The sequence below is a fragment of the Monodelphis domestica genome, chromosome 1, assembly GCF_027887165.1.
Source record: "Monodelphis domestica isolate mMonDom1 chromosome 1, mMonDom1.pri, whole genome shotgun sequence".
NCBI lineage: Eukaryota > Metazoa > Chordata > Mammalia > Didelphimorphia > Didelphidae > Monodelphis > Monodelphis domestica.
Window position 1 is genome coordinate 557,492,003 of NC_077227.1, and position 19,517 is coordinate 557,511,519.

Consider the following 19,517-nt stretch of genomic DNA (forward strand, 5'->3'; position numbering starts at 1 on the left):
CCATTTTGAATTCACAGCTGAGTAGTTTTAATCTCTTTAGTAAGTCAGAAAAAAAAATGCTGCTGTGTCGACAAATTTCATTAGAAAAAACCTCTGAATAAGTTATCACCCTTTTAGGTTTAAGTAGTTTACAAGTTGCCCAACCTTTATAGGTACTCAGTATCCCATTGTATCAATTCTAAAACAGTCATGACTCAAAGAACTTCCTGTCCCTTCCATAAGCATGGATCAAAGTACTTTCATTGTTTAGCAAGCAGTTTTCTGTCCTAAAGCAGTCTTAAGTAGGGTGGAGCAGGGACACTCCCATAACTAGGAGCCCCCACACTCAAGTAGAGTTCTCACCATCTGCTAGGGAATTTTTTTAAGTAGAAGATTCCCCAATGGGGGAAACCCCTAACATTCATAAGTCTGAGAAATTTTGAGGTTTGCAGTCCCAAGATTTCCACTCTTTTCCTCTCCTCCAAAAAGTATGTTAGAATGTTTTGAGGTTTTTGTTTTCTGTTCTTCCAGAAATACAGATGGATAATAGATACTAATTAGAAATAGTGATCCTACATGAAAAGTCCATCTAGCTATCTAGCTGTCATTTTCTTCTATATCCTCTTTACCCTTCCACCAAACATGGCAGAGCCATAAGATTGTGTGAGGTAATTATTTAGGGGACTTGAATCCGAAGCACCCTGGGAGTCATAGGCCAGAGGTTTGGGTTCCCCAAGAGGGTGGGCATATTGAGCATCAATGTACCAGAGCCAGCACAGAGGAGCTAGTGGAATTTAAAAAGTGAGTGGGGGAGGTAGAGGGAACTTTTTGCTTCCACCTTTGAACAAATAGTCTCTGGGGTTTTGCTTTCTCTTGGCTCTCTTATCTCATCAGGCCAATCTCTGGCAAGTGGCAGCCTCAACCATCCAGCTGAAACAGGGAAATGGATCTTTCCTTAAAGTTAGAAAGGCTGAAAATCCTCTTCTATTTTCTCTCTCTTTACTTTCTCTCTCATCTTTAATAAATGCTTACAAATCTGGTAATAAACCTCCAGATCAATTTTTATTTATAACAATTTAAAGCTAGAAGGGACATCAAAGGCTGTCTAGTCCAATCTCCTCATTTTACAAATGAGGAAACAAAGGACAGGAGAAATGAAATTATTTACTCCAGGACATACATGTAAGTGGCAAAGCTAGGATTCAAATTCCAGTCTTCTGACTCCAGATCTTACTGTGCTATTGTCTACCTTAGGTAATGAGAATCTCATCATTTTTGTTAGCTGAAGTGGAGGTTGTCCAACTGACATGGGCATTGTACCCCCAGAAACTCACACAAACTATTATCAGGGAAATTTCCTTGCTCCCTTACATCCTCATGACTCTGAGCCTAAAAACATCCAATGACCCCTCTAGGGTCCTGAGATGATTGTCCTCCTTTGATTGTCCTCTAGATTTAAGATGAACAGAGAGATGCACCTCCGGGCTACACCTTGTTCCCTAAAACTAAGGAATCTTTATGTCCCCAGGCAGATGATCACCCCACCTCAAATACCTGAGTGACTAACACTCTCTGTTGTAAAAAGTATAAAATCCCCAGAACTGATGTTGTCTGGGGGACAGCTTTTCCATCCATGCTGTCCTCCCAAGGAGCAGCCTTCCATCTTCTGTTCCACTTTGCTATCCTCCTGGCCATTCTCAACATTACTCTCTAAATTAATAAATTTCTCTTTTTTGTTTTTAAGCTAAGTTTTGGAGTCTTGCATTCTTGCAAGAAAAGGTATCCTTTTTGAACCCCAGGGGTGCACCTCTTCACCCCCACAACACAATCATATCTGACTTGTCATGACCCCATTTGGAGTTTTCTTGGCCAAGAAACTAGAGTGGTTCACCATTTCTTGCTCCAGCTAATTTTACAGATGAGAAAACTGAGACCAACAGAGGTAAGCCACTTGCCCAGAGTCACACAGCTAATGTCTAGGACCAATTTGAACTCAAGTTGAATGGAAAAATATTATTAGCGATTTGCTGGCAATAGAATGTATACCAAAATTTTAGATATGTAGCCATGTTAATTATGTGAAATTAATTATTTATTTGATTAATTGATTAATTTAAATTTAATTAATTAAAAGTAATTATCTGAAAAGTCATCATGCTATTATAATACTTCTTATTTATATGCTTCACTTTTGGAGCAGTATTATAGAGTGGAAAGAATGCTGAACTTATATATAATTAAAATTGTGGCTCTGCCACTTCCTGGCTTTGTGACTTTAAAAACATCTTCATATCTCTGAGCCTTAGTTTCTTCATCTCCTAAATAGAAATTATGATACTGGGTGAAACAGCAACCTGAGGAACAAGTCTGGCAATCCTTTGTTAGATGTTATGATTAAAATTAATTGAGAAACTGGTTTTGAGTAAGTATATCAATTTATTGATTAGGCTAGTATTATAGTCAATAAAGTGATAACCCCTTCAAATAACCAAAAGTTGTGAAGGACCCCCAGATTGATCTATAAAGTTTTAGGAGCTCATTATTCTGCCCCTCCCTTGAATACCTCAAGACATCTTCAATTGGTAACTAGCTAATTAGGAGGTGGTCCATCAAACTCTCACCCATGTAGGGTAGGAAAAGAATCATTGTATCCTTTATCAATTAGCCAGATTATGTTAAAAGGAAAAATCTGTAAGAATTCCAAAGGACAAAGAAAAATAGAAAAAGTTGTAGACTGGATGGAGTCTCTGACCCAGACCTGGACACAGGAATTTTCTCTAATCTATAACCTTAATATAGAAATTAATATAGTATGTGAAAAATAAATTATTATACATATACATAGCTGAAATATAACTATGCCCAGGTGTTGGGAGCCATCAGACCATGACTTGGCAGAGTCATGTGTGGTAGCTGGGGAGACCACAGAGTGGTCCTTGGCAAGATGTGATTGCCCACTCAACCCCCTTTACGTGACCTCTTTCATCAATGCCCCTTACCTATGAATTGGCATGATTATTCCCTCAGTCTCAAAAGAAATAATGCAAGAGCAAAACACCCATACCCTAATTCCCCAAAACATCACCAAAAGATCAGACCCATAAACCCAATCCCAAAAAGACTATCATGGGTTAACTTTTACTTAGGTACATAATTCCCAACAAAACCGCAGCTACAGGACAAGCCCAAGAACTTTCCCTCTCACAGAATCCTATTCTTATGAAGTCAGCACACAAATCAATCATAGAGGCCCAAGTGATAAGTACAAGTACATCAAGCTTCAGTATGCCTCAGTGACTCAGGAACTCCCTAGTAAAGAACCTGAGAAATGACCAATCTATATTTGAATTGTGTTCCCAGAATCCTCAGCCTCAATGATATAATTGTTGAATTGTCTTCCAAGAACTGCTGATTAATTATTCCATTTTATTAAAAGCAATACTTAATTTTCCTTGATTGTTTATAAGCTCAAAACTTCTCACAGGGTAATGAGAAAATTAAGCCACCTGTGACAAAATCACTTATCTTGGGTGCAACCTTTATTCTGTCTGTAATTACAATACAAAAATATAGAATGTTAATGAAGTGATTTGTTAAAAGTTAATGTATCACTTTTCCAATTATCCCTCTTTGATTTTGTGTATCTGCATGCCAAGAAAATTGGTATAAAAATAAAGATCAGACATCGGGATAGTGAAGCAGCTGTCAGATGCAAAGCAATCCCATGGCTGTTATGATTAAGCTGTCTTCTGTTTGCTATTTTTGTTGATTGATCGTTTGCCACCAGTTGGGATACCCTGGAGTCATGGGCAAGGGTGGACTTTGCCCACGGCACCCAGGGGTGTTGTGAAGCTCAGATAAAATAGTGTTTATAATATGTATGCATATATTACGAAGTTCTCTTGTTATTCAGTCATGTCAAACTTTTTATGAAGCCATTTAGGGGTTTTCTTGGCAAAGAGATTAGAGTGTTTTTCTATTTCCTTCTCCTGCCCATTTTATAGAGGAAGAAACTGAAGTGCTGTCCACTGTACCACCTAGCTATTCCATGCTCATCTAAGCATAATTTATTTATTCACTTTGTATTGTTAAAAAAAAAATCTTTAATTTTTAAATTGCAAAACATATGAAGGAAAATGAGATGGGGAGGAAAGAATTGAGTAAGGATTCTCTAGATTTCAGTGATCTTCACTCACATTATATATGAGAGTGTTAGGCTTTGTCTAAAGTTTTTTCTTATTAACTTTGAATTTTTTTTAATGAATTTTAAATCTTGAAGACTTCATTGAACATTTCTGCATTTCTACCATCCATATAACACTGCTTAACTCCAGAGTTGAAAGCTACTCCTTCCTAAGATGCTGTGTTCAAGCAGGAGCTAGTTTTTTCTGCAGTTCAAAATGGCACAGCTTGTAGCAACCTTCTGAAATACAGATTTCTCTGGAGCTAATATATTTCTCAAGGGTTATTCCTTCTTTATAATCAAAATCTGTTATCATTTAATTGTGTATTTATTATCCATTTGCCAGGCTTCCTGAACTTTAATATATAGGAAAGACTGAAGATAACTTAATCCTCTTCCATTGATAGAATCCTGCCTTAATAACATTGACAAAATAGGGACAAAAATACTTTATTAAAGTCAAGTTATATCTAAAGGAAAACTCAGCTACAGTGTGCAGAAATAACATGAGCTGAACCAGAGTGTCATGAGGCTGAAAACAGCCCCTTGTCAATGAACCTACAAGCACCTGTATTAGCACCTACTATGTGCTGCGAACTATGCCAAACACTGATGATACAAAGACAAAAAAATGAAGAATATTTAGAAGGAGGAAGAGGAGGAAAAGGAGAAGAAGAAAGAGGAAGGAAATAAAGATGAGAAAGAAAAGAAGGAGGAAGAGAAATCAAATCCCTGGTTTCAAGAAGCTTATATTCTATTAGAACAAAGGTGTCAAACCTATTGGGGCACCAGCACCCCTATATGCCACTGAACAAGATAAAGATATAATTGAGAAATATCTAATAAAATAAACTTAAACACAGATATTTGTGGAAAGGAAAACTGAGATGGAGCAGCCATTGTTTGGAATATGGCAGGAGGGGGAGTGACATTTGGAGTGGGAGAAGAGGCTTGTGGGAGAAACTGCTGAAAACAAGGGTCTTTGCCCTCTGAACTCTGTTGAGTGAGAAGCTAAGTACCTTGAGCTCTAGATCCCAACCTATGGAAAAAGCCTTGCCTCCATTTCCCTTACTCAGAAAAAAGAGAGAAGATTCCTGAATATTTGAGAGTATCAACTAGACAAAGAACCGAACAACTACTGCAGCTGCAAGGTGCTTATCCCTTAAACTTCAAGGGGTCACCCTGAAGATCCTTTCCATCTCTTAACCTTCCCAAGAAGGACATGTGCCATCTTAGTTAGGAGAGAGACAGTGATTATAGAAGAAGAAGAAAGATAAGCTGAAACTGAGCCATTTGGGCTCAGCTGAAGAAGAAGCAAAGACAACCTGTAGGATCTCCTATTCCCACAAACCTATCCCCTTTCTTTTATTACTAGAGTTATTAAACCACTTTATAAAATAGAAACTTGCAATCAGATTCAAATTGAAGGGAAAACAAAAAGAGAGGGTGGTGGGCTGGGCTAGCCACTTAGCCATGGCTAACACCTAAAGCCAACAGTGTCAGTCTGCCTGCCAGACAAAGGAGACTTCTGGGGTTTCAAATACCAGCCAAGCCTTAAAGAAGTCTACTCATTGAGACACTGATTCTGTCATCCTTAACTTAACATTACCTAGGGGTACCTCTCTTGTGGGTTGAGTGTGAGGGAATTACAAAGATTGTCACTCAGCCCCAGTGGGTACCTCTCTCTTTACCTCACCAGCCCTCCGTACTCTCTCTGTCCCTTCACCTCCTCCATTCCTTATTATAAACCCTTCCTTATCCCCTGTACCTCAATCCTTACATATTACATTTAAAAATTAAATCAACATGTGATCCATAGAGATCCTTATGCATAGTTTCATGACATCCCCTCCTTTTCTATTTGACACTGTATTGTGTAACATTTAAAAGAGTGGATGCCATAAATTGTAAGAGTTTATGGTCGCCATAAACTGTAATATTTAAAATATTTGATGTTGTAAACTGTAGTGAGTTAAAATGGTGGAGGATATAAATTGTGATAGATATAAGAGAGGGTGAGTAAATTTGACCACAGAAAATATGTTTCACTACAGTGTCTTGTTTTAAATCAAATATAAGGTGCTCGCCAGGGAATATATTCCCAATTATGAATATGCCCAAGTCAACTGGGTTTTATAGAGAATTTAATTAATAATACAATGAGTAATCAAAGAAGGAGAGAGAGAGAAAAAAAAGTATAAGTATGAAGGGCCTTAAGCCAACATGGCCTAGGCCTGAGTCTTAAGAGAGAGAGAATCAGTCAGTTTTTTATCACTCACCACAAGATTTGTCTTAAGCAAGGGTGTCTGGGGAACAGAGTCTCCCCAGAGGGAGTTCTAGCCAGAGGCAGCCTCCCAAGGGACTTCTTCTCAAGAGATCTTCAAAGGGCCTCCTCCAAAAGGATCTATCTCCAAGGATCCAAGGATCTCCAAAAGCCCTAACTCCAAGGATTACTTTTCTTATATAGGGTTTTTTTTCCCTATGTCACCTCCCCTAAGTTCTTCCATCTACCAATCACCATAGATGTTTTCTAAAAGACAGCCCATCTGAATTCCAGCTAAGTCGACTAATCCCCTCAGTAAGTCTGAACCAGAGAAAACACTGCTGTGTCAACTAATCCCCTCAGTAAGTCTGAACCAGAGAAAACACAGCTGAGTCGACTAATCCCATCAAGAGAAAACCTGCCCGACCTTTATAGGTACCTAGCATTCCATTGTATCAATTCTAAAAACAGGCATGGCTCAAAGAACTCCTTGCCTTATTATGGTTTTAAGTACTTTCATTGTTTAGCAAGGAGTTTTCTCCCCTAAAGCAGTCTTAAGTACAGGTGGAGTCGAGGTCCTCCCATTTCTGATCCTGGCGAGTTCTCACATCAAAATGGGGAATGTTTCCCAGTAGGGAATTTGTTCCAATGGAGGATTCCTCAATGTGGAAATTTTTAACATTCACAAGTCTGAGAAATTTCAAGATTTACAATTGGAAGAGACATATAATTATCTAAATAAATAAGGATAAACAATAAATATAATATTGACAAACAATATATGTATATAAACTATAATATATTCCCAAATATATCACATTATATAATTATACTGTAATAAATATAAAGGGAATAAATGCAGAGTTGCAAAATATAATGTAGGGAAGGACACAGTCACTGGGGAATTGGGAGTAGAGAGAATCATAAAAGACATCATGTGGAAGAGGTACCTTAGTTGTGTTTTGAAGAGAAGGATTCTATGAGGCAGAGATGAAAAGGAAATATATTCCAACCTTTAGAGATGGCCAGAGGCTAGAAAAAAGGAGGAAAGAGTTGTAGGGGAGATATAAAGAAATTTGGAAGTGGAGAAAAAAGGGAATTCATATCAAATGGTCAAAATATTCTCTGTAAAATCTTTAATTTTTTAATGAAAAGGGAATAATTTATATTTAGATTAGTACTCCAAGGCATATAAAGTATTTCATATAGATTAATATATCTGTAAAATATGAATAATAATAGCACCTAGGGGGCAATTGGGTAGCTCAGTAGATTGAGAGTCAGACCTAGAGATGGGAGGTCCTGGGTTCAAATTTGAACTCAGATACTTTCCAGCTGTGTGACCCTGGACAAGACACTTAACCCCCACTGCCTAGCCCTTACCACTCTTTTGCCTTGGAACCAATATACAATATTGATTCTAAGATGGAAGGTAAGGGTATAATAATAATAATAATAATAATAAAATAATAGCACTTGCATTCCAAGATTGTTGTAAGGATCAAATAAGATCATACTTATAAAGCACTTTGCACTATATAAAATGTTATCATTATCATTATTATAGTAAAAGCTGAGGTCCTCAACTTAAAGGACAGGGGAATGAGAAATATGGAAGGCTTGAGGAAAGGTTGGAAATAAATTCTATGGGTTGTGGGATATGTAATATTTATAGGGAAAGATGTGGTGGATAGAAAAAATGGGGGATATGTAAGGTTTGTAGCAGGGAATAGAGGAGTTGAAGAGTGAGAGGGAATATGGCTGCCAGCGAGGTATAGGAGAGAGATGTCCCCTGCCGAGAGGCTATATTTTGAACAAAATGGGGTGTCCAAGAAATGAGCCACTTATGATAGCCTGCAGGGATGTCTTCTTGCTGGATTGCTGCTGAAGTTGCCCTAGAGCAGGTAAACACAGAACCTCCTAAAGGACAAGCCTTTCTCCAGAATTTGGTCTCCCAGTAGGGGTCCAATAAGGACCGTTTGTAATTGGATGACTGAATTGAGGTTCATCTCCTTCGATGCACCAGAAAAGATAGTCCACTCATCTGACTGCAATATTCAAATAAGATAAATTTTAATAACCAGTTTTTATTGGAGATGTATCAAGGAAAAGGGAAGAAGGATGTCCCTAAATAAGGTTGGAGTCATTCTCAGCTTTGGAGCTGAGGCCAGGCCTCACAGGCTGGTGGGGGATTTCTCTTATTACTGTCTACACTATATCTGTGCTAGTTTTCTTAATTTCAAAATCATAGCTGTAGGCAGCAAGCAACAAGAAAAGTTTTGACCTTCAGAGATAGTTAGGCCTGTCTCTTCTGACTGAAGAAGGTAGAGGCACTTCTATCCAGACTGGGAAGAAACCCTCCTCCCACTACCAATGCCAGGAAGGAAGTGCTCTAGTCACAAGACCAACTGCCACTCCCAGTTGCCCCTTTCCCCACCAACTGTCAGTCTTGACAATTTCCTCTCTCTAATATTCCCACTGTTGCTTGTTCCTACACAGTGGCAGAAAGTCCAGAACTTGTTCTAGTTTCCTTTCCACAAAAAGATTAAAGAATAAAGATAAAGATAAAGAATTTTAAAGAGAAGAAATTTTGCTGCAGCAAGGACCCAATTAAAGTTAGAAAACATAAAATTTATAGAGCAGTGTGGAAGCATATGAAAAATCTTTTTTTCTAACATCTTTAGAAATATTAATAAATGATATTTTTTCTAATCTACAATGACCCTCCCTAAACTTATTCTTATAAAAAAGTGAATAGGGCAATATGATTATTCTTAGAGAACTGGATTAAGGGAAATAACCAAAACACTGAACAAATAATAACTTATTAGAACATTGCCTTCCCCAATCCTGAAATGACTAGGTTATTGTAAGGTCAGTTTTCTCTTCCCCAACCCCTAAACTGATGAGGCTTCTATAATCTACCCAACTCTATTTAGAAAGGATGATGTTGATCACAGGGAAAATATATATTTCAAGTTTTGTAGGAGAATACTCAAGGAAGGAAATATGTAATGACTATGGGAAAGGGGGAAAAGGAATAAGCATTATTAAGTTTCTACCATTTGCCAGGCACTGTGCTAAATGCTTTACAAATATTTTCTCTTTTGATCCTTACAACAACCTTGTTGTAGGTACTGTTATTATTCCTATTTTATAGTTGAGGAAACTGAGGAAGATGGAGGATAATAGCTTACTCATAGTTACACAGCTAGTGTTTGAGGTCAGATTTTAATTCAATTCTTCCTGACTTCAGGCCCAGCACTCGTATCACTGGGCCACCTATCTGTCTCTATTGTTATAGAAAAGTAATCTCCAAATTGTATTATATTATGATCATTCTTTATTCGAGATTCCAAGAATTACCTCAAATATCTTGTTATAAAGAACTAGGTCTGAGGACCTGGGGAGTGGGAGGGGTTGGGGAATCTTTGCCAGTTCAGACATATCTCTCTCTACTTCATAAATAACTTGGACATTAATGTTAAATTAAACAAAATTATATGTAAACTGGTGACTAAGACATAATGTTGCTTTTTTCTTCAACAGTAACTTCCCAGAATGTGTGTGTGATTTCTTCTAGTTCTGTTCAGTATTATGATAATAGGATTGGGATAGGTAAAAGATGGAAGTAATCCAGTGTTGTTTTGGCAAGGTATGAGTGGCAATAGGGCAATGGAGCAAGAAATTCCAAAGAAGAGGACAGCATTCATCTGGTTAGCTATAGGATCAATATTAGAAATGGAAAAAAAATCCAGCCAGGGCAGGGATAATGTTCTCCACTGAAGGTGAGTCTAGTGCCAATCTCACTTCAATCTGAGTAGGTCATGGGATTTGAGAAGATTGAGAAAGTAGGAGGTTAGGTATTTGAAATAATTTCACTATGGATGCTGAAGTTCCAAGGATAAATAAAGACAAGAATTAAAGAAGGAGAGGAAGATAGCAAGTCAACAGTTATTAAGCTCCTTAAGAAAGGAGAGAGAATAACCTGGAGGACCTATAAATAACAGCCACCATGATCTGTGTTGGTTAAAAATTTAGAGAGAACTTTAAGAGAATGAGGGCAGCAAAGGGAGAGTTTGGAATCTAGGAGTATTCCAATTTTTCTTTTAGGACCAGAATGATTAGGGCCTGAAAGTACAGTCATTGCTGTTGATTGAGTACAACCCAATATGTCATGTCAAAAAGGAGAATGTAGAGTTCCATGAATAAAAGTATTTGGAAGAAGTATAAGAAAAAGTATACCATACCATGTATTCATTGTTGAACAGTATTTCCAAAGGGCAGTGAGGAAGGAGGGAAAGAGTGCTGAAAGAGGGAGAGAGTTGGAAGGAGCATAGGAATAAAAGAAAAAGAAAAAGGAAGACAAAGATGAAAGAAGAGAAAGGAGTTCTTGTTTATGTTCAGTTGTGTCCAACTCCCTGTGACTCCTTTTGGTGTTTGTTTTTTTAATTATATTTTTCCCCAATTGTATGTATATACAATTTTTAATAATTGTTTTCTGACATTTTGCAATTCATGCTCTTTCCCTCTCTGCCCTCCCACTCTCCTGGGGGGGGGAGGGGTGGTAGAGGCAATGCTTGTGGCCTTTTAGGGTGTGAACTTTCTTTGTTAGTGACTTACTAAGTGTTAAGTAATGGTACTTTAAGTTCTTGATTGATTAACTTTAAAAAAAGGGAATAAAAATTCCCTTTCACAATCCTGAGTCCTTTGGAGTTGTCCTGAATCTTTGTCTTGTTAAGAACAGTTGTCATTCACAGTTGATCATCATTTATTAATATTGTTACTGTGTACAACATTCTCCTGGTTCTATTCACTTAACTTTGCATGACTTCATATAAGTTCTTTCCAGTTTTTTTTTGTGATCATTTCATTGGTCATGGCATAATAGAATTCCATTACAATCATATCACAATTTATTGGGCCATTCCCCAATTGATAGACATCCCTTTCATTTCTAATTCTTTGCTACCACAGAAAGAGCTGTTATAAGTATTTTTGTACAAGTAGGTCCTTTTCCCTCTCTTTGGGATACAGACCTAGTAGTGGTATTAGCTGAATCAAAGGCTAAGCACAGTATTATGGATCCTCTGGTCATGGCTCCAAATTACGCTCCAGAGTGGTTGTATCAGTTCACACCCATTTGGAGTTTTCTTGGCAAAGACACTGGAGTGGTTTGCCATTTCCTTTCCCAGTTCATTTTACAGATGAGGAAATGAGGCAAACAATTAAGTGGCTTGCCTACAGTCACACAGTTAGTATATATCTGACACTGTATTTGAACTCATGAATCTGAATCTTTCTGATTCTAAGTCCAATGCTCTATCCACTGTACCATTTAGCTGCTAAAGTAGGAACTCTTAGGAGCTCTTCTAAGTAGTCAGAAATTTGATAAGTAAGAAAAGGGAGAATACCAAACTTCTCTAGTCCCAGGTACTACCTTTCTTCCAGTTGCCCAAGTCTGCAATCTTAATGTCATCCTCACAATAGTCCTACAAATAGAATCTGTTGCCAAATTGTGTCATTTTCACCTCTACAGCATTTGGATTTGTTCTTCTGTCCACTAACATAGACTCATAGTATTTCAGAAATTCATTCCCTCATACCTAGACTATTGCAATAGCTTCTGATTAATTTCTTTACTGCTAGTCTTATCCCATTCCAATTCATCCTCTACTCTACTACCAAAGCAGTTTTTCTCAAGTATAGGTCTGACCACCATACTGAACAAATTCAAGTAGTTCCCTATTACCTCCAAGATCAAATACAAAATCCTCCTTAGGGTCTTTAAATTTTTTCATAACCTAGCCCATTACTCCCTTTCTATGCTTTTTTGACTTTATTCCCCTCCTAAGGCATGTTAAAGAATTCTCTCCAATTCCAGGGAGATGAATACTTGTCAGAAGCAAAGACTATCAGTCAAAGATAGAAAACCAAACTGAAAGTAAAGAGATGTATTAGCATTCTAAGGAATCTCCTCTCCCTGATAGCAAATTTATATTTCTAGGTTATGGGTTTGATTTTTATAACCTTTCAGATCCACTTAGAGTCTACAATCAGCAGCATTCTACAGCAACTTTGAAAAGTAAAGCATCTTAGTAGAGAAGGAGGGAATCAGTCAAGGGAGAAAAGGAGAATTATTTGGAATTCTAGTTGCAGGATTTATTATCACAATAATAAAAAAGAAAAGGGAGAGACCAAATGCTTTTATAATTGTGAAAGGAGTTCTTTTAGATAAAACTACAAGTCTCTTATCCAAAAGTAGCAAGTAGTTATGACAACAGTAAGTAAGACTTTCAACTTTACCATGTTCTTTCAGAGGTTGGATATTTTCTGATATTAGGCAACCAAGTGGTTAGGGAGTTTCTATATTGTTAGTCCATCAAGTTGCCACAAAATAATTGTGGTTCCTTTTTTTCTCCCCACACACATACACTGCCTTTGTTTTGGCTGTCCCCAAGACTGACACGTGAATTAGAATGTGGAAGATGTCTTACTAACTCCATCCAGCCAATCAACAAATCAATTTTGAAATACTTACTAAGGATATTCCAGGCACTGTGCTAAATGGTGGGGGTACAAAAAATGGCAGAAGATGGTCTTTGCCCTCATGATTTAATGGGGAAGACATTTTGCAAAATACATATAAAATAGCTATATATAGGATAAACGGGAACTAGTTTAAAAAGGGAAGACACTAGAATTAAGAGAGGGGTAGGAAAGGATTACTGTAAAAAAATGAGATTTCAATAGGGATTTTAAAGCAAGCCAAAGTCAGTAAACATAGATGAGGAAGGAGAGCATTCCAGGCCTGTAGGACATTTGGAGAAAATGCCTAGGAGTGGGGTTAGTATTTTTCAAAGTGCTGAAAACTTCCAAGAAGAAATCCAGTCTCTATAGAGCACTTTATGTGACACTTTGGTTCAGCTCTGTCAGGAAGTTTTTACTGACAATGAACCTAAATTCCACTTTATCTCTGGCCCCTACCAGGGAAGAATAAAAACAAATCTAAATTCCTCTACCACTGAACTGCCCTACAAATACTTGAATTCAACTTTTTATGTCTCTCCTCCCTTCCCCTAGCCACTCTTCTTTCCTCCAGGATAACCATTCCCAGAATTCCATCTAAACTTAGCTCTCCTATACTGAATAGTTCTCAAATATTTCCTCTTCTACCCTTATAGGAACCCATGACTTCCTCGAATTCAGGATCTTGACCTTACTTAAAGTAAAGCTGACTTTCCCTTCTCCAAGGCACAAGAAAAATGTGCAAGAATCCATAAAAGAAACTGAGATTATAGATTTGATATATATTATAACCATAGCCACATTTTCTAAACCTCTCTTTAGATAGATAGGTGCCCTTTGAAATAGGGCTACTTTGAAGCTTAAAGAATTATAAAAAGATTAAAATTCAACCATAGAAATTCAAAACTGAGAATGTTATCTTTAGGTTTGGGAAGACCAGAGGCTGAAATGAAGGGTTTTCACTAAAGGCAGAGGTATTGAATGGCTAAAGTAAATCTCTTTATAAAAAGAATTGATGGTAACAACACATTCTTTCCTTCTTGCTGCCCCCTCCCCCAGAAGGTAGACCCTTTGGTGATTGGGTTAAAGTATAATCCAATCTAAATAGTAAATTAACTAGCATTAATTATACTTTACTGTTTAGGCAGCTGTGGCTCTGCAGTTCTGTGAGCCTGGAGTCCAGGCATGGATGCTTACTGGCCGTGTGACCCTGAACAAATCACTTAACCTCTGATTGCCTCGAAAAAAGATCACTAGATCCACTAGAGAAGAAAACAGAAAACTTCAAGTGTCCTTGCCAAAAAAAAACATCCATAGTTATGGTCCATGGAGTCAGGGAGAGTTAGTTGTACATGACTAAACAGCAATTAAATTTTACCTTTGCAGCTGGTGAGACAAAGAAAGGCTTCCATTAGAAGCTTAGATTTTAGCTAGAATGTGAAGACAATCTGGAAAGCAAGGAGGAAGAGATAAGAGATAGCTTTTCAGGCATGAAGAACAGCCAGTGATAATGTTCATCTGGAAATGGAGTGATTAATTTGAGGAATTGCAAGAAAGTGGGTGTCACTGGATCACAGACAATTGGTGGGAGAGATCCTTAGGGGAGATGTAAAATGTAAGAAGACTGAAAAAGTGAAGGCTGGGGTTAGGGCAAGTTGTGAAGGGTTTTGAACACTAAAAAGAGGATTTTATATTTGATCTTGGAGATGACAGAGACACTAGATATAATTACTGAGTAGAGGGGTGACATGGTTACCCTTGTGATTTCTGAATATCACTTGACAGCTGAAGGAAGGATAACATTTAATGGTAAGACTTAACCTGGACACCAATTAGCAGGCTATTAGGAGTCCAAGTCTTCAGTAATGAGAACCTGGATATGGGTGGTAGCAGTATCAGGGAAGAGAAGTGTCAACATGGAAATCTAGAGATCCCCAGTTTATTTAGTTTGAGTATAGAAACCCCAGGTTTTGACCTTGTCACAGGAGAGTTTCCCCCTGAGGGAAGGTCCCTCTTCACCAGACAGTGAACTTCCTGGTAGTTTGGGTGGGAACAGCTAATCCCATCCAATATTGAACATCCCTTTTGTCCCAATGGTTTCTTCCCCCTAGGCTAAAGTCCATGACCAAGGTGGCCCAGCCCTAGGCTGAGTCTTTCCCTTTTGTGTCCATTGTGGGGCCCCAGCCCCTCACTATTATTCCTGTCCGGAACTCTTCATTTTCCTTTCTTACCATTGTAAAGTCAATCAACTGTCCCTCTAATCCTAAAGCCCCCAGGTCATCTAGAGTGGTATATAGGTTCTCTAAGTTCTTTTGTTCCTCGGAGTCCATCCTGAGTCGGTGGCACTCCCAGGGGCTGGTGACCAGAGCGTCTTGACTCCGGTGCAGTCTTGGAAATCAGCTCTGTTGTCGTAGTAGCAGCGCTAACCCCTTTTCCCTTGATTAAAGAGTGATTTTGACTATTTAATAGTTCTGTGTTTTTTCTAGTTGACATAAATGGAGGTCCCACCGAGATCCGAAGTCCCCGCGGCCTGAGCCCTCCAGCTAACGAGGACCCCAGGCTTGAGGTACCACACACAACCTGTTTGGGGTTGGGTCAGGAGTCCAGTTAGCAAGGGCCAGGTAAGCGGCTCTCTCGGAGGAAGGACTCGCATCTCTGGTTTGGGAATAACTCGCTCTTTAATTAAGGGATCCTTAGTCAATTTGTCCATAGTCATTGGACATGGGTAACAGCTTGTCTGTTGTCCCAAAATTTGGTGGGGCGGTCTGTAGCCCAAAGAAATACGGCCGAAAGTTATATGGTTTCAAAGTATGGACCTGATGCAAGCAAGTATTTAGAGAAGTGGCAAGCAATGACAAAGGCCAATCCGAAGGTAAGCTGGCCAAGGTGGGGTTCACTCAATGAGGAAAGGATGTTGTTTCTGCAGTCTGTTTTAAGTGAAGCAGGTCAAGAAATTGAAGGAGACGAAAGAGAAATCTTCAACCAATGGCTCGAGGAGTACACCCAGAGAAAACACAGGTCAGAACGGTCCATAGACCAGGAGAAGGGTAAGAACCAGAGAGAGGTGAGGGCCAGGAGAGCTGGTCAGAGGCGTGAATGGTTGGCTGAAAGTTTTGAATGGGAAACTCAAGTTTGGGGTGTGAGAGCCTTGAGTGTTCAATTGAGGGTCTGAGTAACTGCTTTAAGTTGATTAAAAGAGAGAAAGTTTCTTCATGAATTGAGATACAATGGTTTGAGGTTTAAATGGTTTATTATTTAAATAGTTTTGCAAAAAAAAAAAAAAGCTCATAGAAGCTTAAGAATTTAAGTTCTGGATTTCTTCTCAAATTTTTTTTCTGTGGGCTTTTGCTTGTATTGTATGTCTAATGGATTCCTTAGGCGGAGACTTCGATAATAATCAAATGCTTGTGATTTAAATGTTAGCAAATAATGTCTGTAAGTTGTGTTAACAATGAATTCCTCCCAAAAGTTGAAGAGGTGAGACCAGAACTGGTGATCTGGATATGGGAATATCCAACAGGAGGCAAAAGGAGGTCCAGAAATTCTTAACTTTAAGGTCTAATTTTTCTTCCCAAAGTTTTGGTTTTGTTAATGGGTGAAATATTGTGTATCAAGCACAGTTAATATTAGTAACAAGGTGCATTTTATTCTAGGTACTAATTGGTTATTTGAGTGCCATAACTTTACATTTTTCCAAGCTGTTAATTGTTTTCAAATAGCAAAGTGTGAGTTCTGGAGTAAAGAAAGTTCATTTTAGGATGGTCAACTGCAGACCTGACTGGTCATTGAATTGGTGTAAATGACAAGAAATAATGGGGAAAAGGGTATTGCTTTAAATGGTAAGGAAGCCCAGAACATTTTAAACTGACCAACAAATTTCCTCTTTAGAAGCGGCTTTAGCCTTAGGCCAAAGTGGCTTGAGGCAAGGATAAGAGAAAGGGAAACTTGGAGCCAAAAGTAAATTAGAGCAAAAAAAAAAAGGAAAGAAAGAAAAGAAAGGAATTGTAGAAGTATTCAGAGTTAAAGGTAATTTCTAAGCTTTCTTAGTAATCCTAAATTTTGTGTTTGGAAAAACATATTACTGGTTTTAGATTCTGAAAAAGTAAAAGGATCATAAACTATAAACTAATTTTTGAATTCTTAAGGTAAATTTCCAGAGTGCAACCATTACAATAGATTTTTGTTTTAAAAGACCAGTGATTACTGATAACTAATTTTTACTTTTTTTAGTGGAGAGAACTAATGGTTTTGTGATCATTATTTCTGATGATCATTGGCACATGACCGCTAATAAAGGAATTTCTCACCTGGGAAATTCTAAAATTTTTTAGGAATGTCCTGTATTTTACCACCCCAATTCTGAAGTGTGGGTGAAGTGATTAAAACCTATTAAAGTTTTATTTCAAGACATTTCTTAAGAGCCAAAAGCCTGGACAAGATTTTCCTGTGGCCTATAATCTGAAGGATTCCTATAGAAGACATCTCTGAGAAATCTGAAGCAGCCCCAAGATATTGGATCCGGATAAGTATTGGGTCTCATCATTTTCATTGACTAGAAATGTTTCTGTAGCAGACATAAAACTATTTTTATTTCCCCTGAAGATTCTATTTACCCTGAGCAAAGTCCCTTTAAATAGAGAACCTGGAAAGGACAGAGCTATTCCCCAAACTTAGTGGAAGTAGGAAAAGTTTTAAAAGGGAACATTTTTACCTGACCACGGTTTGAAAGTGACAGCTGAGAATTTGCAGCAAAGATTCCAGAGTGCTAATTTGTCTCAAAGTAGTATCAGAAGAGGTTAGGAAGAAATGATGGAGCCTAGAAATGATTGTTCATAATATGAGATAAATATTTTAAATCTGGACCATGGTTATGGTTAAGTAGCTAAAAGGAATGAAATCAATTTCAAAATGCCTAGCATCTCAACCTCCCTAAAGGGGGGTGTGTGAGTTGAGTGTATAAGGCTTTAAATTTAGGAAAAATTAGAAGCATTTTAATAGTGAGAATTTTTCTGCTTTTATATTTCTACAGTTTGTAGGATTTTTATATTTTGGTAAAGTAAGGCAATCTTTCTAATTAAGCATGTAAATTACATGATTTTATGATTTGTGTGGAAAAGACATTATTAAAATTAATAAAATGGAATTACAGATTTGAGGTTAGCAGTGTGGATAATCCTTATAGTGAATAAGCATATAGGGAGTAGATCAAGTCCTGTTAAAGAATGTGTTTATAGATTTCTCTTAAGTTTTCTCTTGCAGCAGCAAGGAAGCTGACTGATACCAAAGGAGGAGCCTACCAGAGGACAGAAGTCTGCGAGAGAAGAGGCTGAAGATATCATCAGGACCCACCGGATGTGAAAGACTTAAGACTTTGGGAATTGGGGTAGTGTTTTGATTGTTAGTCAGTTTTTGGCCAAAGGCAGACTGCCTGCCTTTCTGGCTCAATTGTCAATGTGCCGGTGGCATTGGGGAATGCCCCCAAATGCCAATCACCAATATCTGTGTCCCTAGACTTTCCCACCAGTAGGGGATGGAGTCCAATCCCATATAGCATTACTCATTTGTCCATGTTTGGTCAGCGACGTTCAGTCTTGACCAAAAGGGGGGTGTGTCAACATGGAAATCTAGAGATCCCCAGTTTATTTAGTTTGAGTATAGAAACCCCAGGTTTTGACCTTGTCACAGGAGAGTTTCCCCCTGAGGGAAGGTCCCTCTTCACCAGACAGTGAACTTCCTGGTAGTTTGGGTGGGAACAGCTAATCCCATCCAATATTGAACATCCCTTTTGTCCCAATGGTTTCTTCCCCCTAGGCTAAAGTCCATGACCAAGGTGGCCCAGCCCTAGGCTGAGTCTTTCCCTTTTGTGTCCATTGTGGGGCCCCAGCCCCTCACTATTATTCCTGTCCGGAACTCTTCATTTTCCTTTCTTACCATTGTAAAGTCAATCAACTGTCCCTCTAATCCTAAAGCCCCCAGGTCATCTAGAGTGGTATATAGGTTCTCTAAGTTCTTTTGTTCCTCGGAGTCCATCCTGAGTCGGTGGCACTCCCAGGGGCTGGTGACCAGAGCGTCTTGACTCCGGTGCAGTCTTGGAAATCAGCTCTGTTGTCGTAGTAGCAGCGCTAACCCCTTTTCCCTTGATTAAAGAGTGATTTTGACTATTTAATAGTTCTGTGTTTTTTCTAGTTGACAGAAGCATATGCAAGACGTGTTGCTATGGTAAAATCAATAACCCTTGGTGACAGTTTGGATAAGGGGATGATCCTGTTCCAATGATTACTGGCTTTGGTCAAATTGTTCAAACCTTCTGTCAAGGTGGAAATCTAGAAATCCCCAGTTTGTTTGGTTGGGAGGTAGAAATCCCAGGTTTTGACCTTGTCACAGGAGAGTTTTCCCCCTGAGGGAAGGTCCCACTTTACCAGAAAACAGACAATCCACTTCAGGTAGGAGATAAACCTAATCTGAAGTCAAGTGACTTTTTTTTTTTGTCTCCAGAAGCCTTTCCCAGTATATCACATCCTCCTTCCGAGGATCAGACTCAGGACCTTCAGCTTGCGAGACTGA